Source organism: Chlorocebus sabaeus, chromosome 25 (genome assembly GCF_047675955.1).
Source record: "Chlorocebus sabaeus isolate Y175 chromosome 25, mChlSab1.0.hap1, whole genome shotgun sequence".
Lineage (NCBI taxonomy): Eukaryota > Metazoa > Chordata > Mammalia > Primates > Cercopithecidae > Chlorocebus > Chlorocebus sabaeus.
This window is the reverse complement of record NC_132928.1, coordinates 34,952,379-34,959,429: the sequence shown is the minus strand read 5'-3', so window position 1 is coordinate 34,959,429 and position 7,051 is coordinate 34,952,379.

Below are 7,051 nucleotides of genomic sequence, written 5' to 3'. Positions count from 1 at the left end.
AGTTTACAATCCCACCAACAGTGTAAAAGTGTTCTTATTTCTCCACATCCTCTCCAGCACCTGTTGTTTCCTGACATTTTAATGATTGCCATTCTAACTGGTATGAGATGGTATCTCATTGTGGTTTTGATTTGCATTTCTCTGATGGCCAGTGATGACCAACATTTTTTTCATGTGTCTGTTGGCTGCATGCATGTCTTCTTTTGAGAAATGTCTGTTCATATCCTTTGCCCACTTTTTGATGGGGTTGTTTGTTTTTTTCCTGTAAATTTGTTTGAGTCCTTTGTAGGTTCTGGATATTAGCCCTTTGTCAGATGAGTAGATTGCAAAAATTTTCTCCCATTCTGTAGGTTGCCTGTTCACTCTGATGGTAGTTTCTTTTGCTGTGCAGAAGCTCTTTACAGAACAGAGTCCTCAGAAATAATACCACACATCTATAGCCATCTGATCTTTGACAAACCTGAGAAAAACAAGAAATGGGGAAAGGATTCCCTATTTAATAAATGGTGCTGGGAAAATTGGCTAGCCATAAGTAGAAAGCTGAAACTGGATCCTTTCCTTACTCCTTATACGAAAATTAATTCAAGATGGATTAGAGACTTAAATGTTAGACCTAAAACCATAAAAACCCTAGAAGAAAACCTAGGTAATACCATTCAGCACATAGACATGGGCAAGGACTTCATGTCTAAAACACCAAAAGCAATGGCAACAAAAGCCAAATTTGATAAACATGTCTTTATAATAGAATGATTTATATTCTTTTGGTTATATACCCAGTAATGGAATTGCTTGGTTAAATGGTATTTCTGTTTTTAGGTCTTTTAGGAATTGCCCCACTGTCTTCCACAATGATTGAACTAATTCACACTCCCATGAACAGTGTGTAAGCATTCCTTTTTCTCCACAGCTTCACCAGCGTCTGTTATTTTGCTTTTTTAACTGGTGTTTTCTGCATTAGATTAGTACAATTTAGTTGAGAAATGGTATCATCCTCTCATAGTGTATTACAAACATGGACAAATTAATTACATTACATTACCTGGAAATGATGTTGCCCATAACTTTACTGATTTTAATAATATATCTTAAAAATTATATAATTTGTATTTGTATTATTTTAAAAAATATTTCTTCAATGTACATTAATGTGTTATTTAAATTGAAATGAAAATAAACATTCTCTAGACAATGAATATAATTTGCCTGTTTAGTTTGAATATAAGGATTGCTTTTGCTAAATTGTTAAATTATAAGCAACTTCAATAAAAAAGATATAAAATTCAATTGAATACTGGCAAGAAATATTTACATTATGTGAAAGATTAAAAAGAACATTTTATTTAAAAATTGTAATAACAAATGTGTATTGATATCATTTTTCTCCAAAATTGTTTGTAAATCTAATAAAATAAAAGTTCTTTACATGAAGGTGTAATAAGTATGTTGCTAGTTACATGACCAGGACTTGCTAAAACTTTTAGTAAACTTTCAAGAAATTGAAAAAGTAGATATATCTAATAACAGAGAGATGAATTTCATTACATTTCAGATGGTTTCCATTACATTTGATTTCAACAAAATTTGAAAAGATGCTTAATCTAGGTATTAGTTGATAGATTATTGCCTATGTTTCGTGATGATACATTATTTAAATTTTGGCTTGTAATTTGAAATGAGTTTGAATAATTACACTGTAGACATGTTAAAACTCCTCTCATTTCTGTCTTCTTTCACGAGGCTTTCTCATAGTTTCGTCATACCTACAAAAATAAAATACTAGTATCAATAAAAGAGTAATCCTCAGGGATATAAGACATATTTGAAAGCAAACAAAATAAAACAGCTCCATTCATCTTAATAAGAAATACATTTCCAAAATAATTTTATTTTTTGGACTTTAAAATTATTCATCAGTATAGTAAAACATTCATTTTGACTTAATTGTATACTAAAGAGAGTCATACTAAAAAATTAAATAATTGGACTTGGTACGATAATATTTTGTTGGCAAGAAATATGGCAGTGATCAATAAAAGACTTTTAATCTACAAATATAAAATACTGGGAAAAATGTAAATCACAAATGGCATAGCAGTACAATTTCATAGAAATAAACAATCATGCAAAATTTCTGGCTACTGAAGATGTCTTTTTATACTTTAAATTATGCCATTGTCAAAATGCTAGGTTATTTTAATTTCAGTGGAAGAGTGATATAAACGCTGCACATTAAAATGTCAACTTCTTAATAGTACACTAGAAATTATTTCTCTTTAAGAATATAAATTTACACATTTATTACAAAAGACTTCAGATATTACTCAACAAAGTATACAGCAATACCTAGATTTTTATTTTTATTTATTTATTTATTTTTGAGACAGAATCTCGCTCTGTTGCCCAAGCTGGGGTGCAGTGGTATGATCTTGGCTCACTGCAGTCTCTGCCCCTGTGTTCAAGTGATTCTCCTGCCTCAGTCTCCAGAGTAGCTGGACTACAGGCGTGTGCCACCACACCTGGCTAATTTTTGTGTTTTTAGTAGAGAGGGATTTCACCATATTGACCAGGCTGGTCTTGAACTCCTGACCTCATCATCCGCCCGCCTCAGCCACTCAAAGTGCTGAGATTACAGGCATGAGTAAAGGCCCAGTACCTAGATTTTTAAATTAAACTTAAGAGATTCAGGGGTAAATAGTGGTTGAAAGTGTCTAATATTATAACTACTATTTCAGCTCCTTTTTTTAGAAAACCACACATGCAGAGCTGCAGGCACACATCTCCAACAGAGGACACTAAATGTCACCACTAATCCAATGAGGATAGATTGAGAAGTGGGGGTCATATAGAGTAGGTCCTCAAAGATCACAATGACTGATGTGAGATATAGTGTTTAAAGAATAAATATTCTTGATTAATTTGATATATCTAGTATACAAAGAGTCTTTTGTAAATCATCTAACACATTAATGAAGAAACAGTAACTAAGAAAAACAGCGAATTTAAAACAATTTTAGGACTTCCATCAAAGCAACACCCAACTATAACGTTTTAAAATCAAATATAAATACCAGGTAGGCAATAGAAATGCAAAACAAACAAACAAACAAACAGGAGATGACTTATAATAAGTATATTTTTTGGGGAAAATACTTGTGCCTAGGGATAAGATATTTAGGAAAAATTTTAAATCATATAAATGCAAACATGTAACCACATTTGGTCTAACTTAAACATGGGTTTCCAATCAAAGAAAAAAATCAATCAGAAATCTAGGAACAATTTAAATTGTGCCACATCTTTTTTATTAGAAGCAAAAAAGCCAATAGGAAAGGAGGATCTGTGCCTGTATTATTTCACACTGGTGCACAATGATGCATCCCATTGGATAATAATTATTACAACAGATAACCAGTGAAGGCAGAAGATAAGACCTTGTCTGTATCTGTTACCAACATATTTAACAACTTTAAGGAACATTAATTAAGGAACTGTGAGGTCAGAAAAGGAATAATTAAAGTTGATGACACTTATACTAAGTTCAAAGAATGAAGAAGCTGGTAGAGTTTAAGAATGTCTAGGTAAGAAGAAGAAGTGGCAATGGAAAGTACGTGTGTAAATCTGAGATGCACATCAAGAAGAAAAGTCAGGTCCACGTTAAAGTGCATATTAAGATGTAGAAGGAAATGCAGTTCAAAAGACACAAATATATCCAGGCGTCAGTTCCCTTTCACACTTAGCTGAAATCACTGGAGTTTACATTCCTCCCAATGTAAAGAACTCTATAAAATAGAATAAGGGCCAGAATATGGATATATTTGGATTTTAAGATAGGAGTTGTTAGAGTTATTCTGGCTGAAGGACGTGAATGGAGGAATACTATATAGACAAATAATTGTTGACAGTAGTGAAATCCTTCCCATATTTTGATTCTATTCACTTAGCTACATATTTGCTGACAAAATGCTTGTCAATTCTATGATTCATTCTCACTGAGACTGCTGTAATATATTTCTATTGGGCTTTAGTCTACTCCTTCCCTCATTCTTCACCAATAAAATGCCACACAATAGGCAGTGTTTTGTTTGCTTGTTTCTTTTGCTTTACCTACATTCTCGAATAACTTTTTTGCATATGTTATATGCCAATCTTTTAACATTTTCTGTAACCTTAATTGTTATATAACTGTGTAAAAAGGATAAGAGGAAATACTATCTATAATTACACCAAAACAATAATTATGACCTCATTTTGGGCATACTGTAATGCATCGTTGCCCTGTCTATAATGACCCATGACATCTGCTTCCTGCCTATATATTCAACCTTACTGCATTTCACTCTCCAACTGTATTTCTTCACTTCAACTTCAATGTCCTTCTATGTATGTGTTCAATACAATTATTTGTAACAGTTCAATACAAATGGTATTGTAAGTGTCCCAAGGTTGGGTTTGGTGGCTTATGCTTGTAATCTCAGCTCTTTGGGAAGCTGAGGCAGGAGAATCGCTTGGGGCCTGCAGTTTGAGACAAGCCTGGGAAACACAGTGAGATCCTGTCTCTAAAATAACCAACTAACTAACTAACTAAACAAGAACAACACCACCACACAAAAAAACTGTTATTCCCTTTGCTCGCCCATCCTATTCAAAGTTGTCCTTATTTTCCCAGTTACTGCTGCCTCATAATCATATTTCTGTTTTGTTTTTGTTTTTGAGAGGAAGTCTTGCTCTGTCGCCCAGGCTAGAGCGCAGTGGCGCGATCTCGGCTCACTGCAACCTCCACCTCCCAGGTTCACGCCATTCTCCTGCCTCAGCCTCCCCAGCAGCTGGGACTACAGGCGCCCACCACCACGCCTGGCTAATTTTCTTTTTTCTGTATTTTTACTAGAGACGGGGTTTCATCGTATTAGCCAAATTGTCTTGATCACCTGACCTCGTGATCCGCCCGCCTCGGCCTCCCGAAGTGCTGGGATTACAGGCTTGAACCACCGCGCCCAGCCCATATTTCTGTTTTTATATCACTTGTTTTTGGATTTAATTTTCTGTCATTTGTCTTCTGTCACAAGAATGACACTATTTAAAAGGAGCTACTTTTATGCTATCTCAGTACCTAGACCAATGTGTCACACATACAGGGCACTTAAAAATTCTGAAGTTGTATCAGTCTGCTCTCGCACTGCCAAAAAAGACATACTTGAGACTGGGTGATTTATAAAGGAAAGAGTTTAATGGACTCAGTTCAGCATGTCACGGGCGGCCTTAGGAAACTTAGAATCATTGGGGAAGGTGAAGGCGAAGCAGGCACCTTCTCCATAAGGTGGTAGGAAGGAAACATTCAGGCAGAGGAAATGCCAGACACTTATAAAACCATCACATCTCGTGAGAACTCATTCACTATCACAAGAACAGCATAGGCGAATCCATACCCCATGATCCAATCACTTTCCACTGGGTCCCTCCCACAACACGTGGGGATTATGGGAGCCACTATTCAAGATGAAATTTGGGTGGGGACACAGTCAAACCATATCAGGTGTATGTACCTGAATGATGGAATTCATGCAACATTTGGGAAACATTGCAGTAGAACAGCCAAGATCCTGTGAGGTACTAAAATAGCAGTTGGTATTAGGGATCAGAAATAAAAAGCCAATATAAGAAATATAGCCGCAATAGAAGAGGGAGAACCAGATTCACTGTAAAAAGCACATTGCTTTTCAAATAGGTCATGCTGACGTTTGTGGAAGAATAACTCTTTATTTATTATAATCTTGTGTATTCCAAGATTTTAGTATATCTGGCTGCAATCTATTACAAACTAGCAATACTTCAGTGTTCATAGAAATAAAATACGCCCTAACACATTTTAAACGTGCCTTAGAGAAGTAGTATAGTTTGAAAACCATCGATAGCCAAAGTGTTATCACAAACATTCAGTAACGATAAATCTTTCTTAATTATAAATCCTTGATCCTCTGCAATGTGCTTGACAACACAAAGCTTTTGGGCTAAAGGCTTTAACATCTGTTAGGAAGAATTTGTTCTGTGGGTTTGGAATCTTGGATTTTCCCCCTATATTAATTGTACTCGTTGTTGACCACCAAATACCTGACTGCAAATATCTTTTCTTGTATTCCCATATATCTAGACAATGATTTTGTAAGACAATAAATTTATTCACTATAGAAAAAAAAACGTAATGACCTTGAGATTTATGATCTCAATAGTGAGTCAGATGCGGATGACAACCTAAGAGAAGAGCATTGGTGGAGGGACAAATCTCATAGGAGGTTGTAAATACTTAAGCTTTTACATGTGTACAAAGTGTACAAGCAGTTTTGTTTTATTCAAGTAGATATTTGACTAAATTGGATATAGAAATTTGAAAATTGACAGTATTATAACGTGTTTGAGCAGGTTACCTTCTCCAGTGATAATACAGAGTGGAAAAGGGCAAGCATGGTGTGGATAGAAACCAAACCCAGGATCCAGGAACATCATGTATCATCAATACCCAGGAACCAGAACAAAGACGTTCTCAGAAAATACTGAGAAGAAACAGTCAAACTTGGGTAGAAATCTATGAGAACATTCTCTGCAAAACCAAATTTCTTTGTACCAATAAGCATTCATTTCATTACTCTTCTGAATTAGACAGAAAATAATAAAATTTCTGTTTGGAAACAAGTCTTTTCTTAGCTTTGATCCTTTCCACCATGAAATTGATATTAAATGATAATAACTTAGTGGCATATGACTGTCTGTCAAAATGAAATAAACAAAATCATGTTCGAATGAATTTCAAGTTAGATAATTTGATTTCCTAAATGGAAATTTAATGTGTGATGTTTAAAGAATACTAAAAATATAAGATAATGAAAGATGGGATACATAACATCTTAAAACTATTGCCATTCTAGAAGTGTTCATTGTAGCATAATGTAATTCAAAGAATATTATTTTAAATCTATTTGAGTATCAATCATTTTATTTCCATACGAGTTTCTTGAAATTATTTATTACTATAGAATATTTGTGCCCAAACTTATTA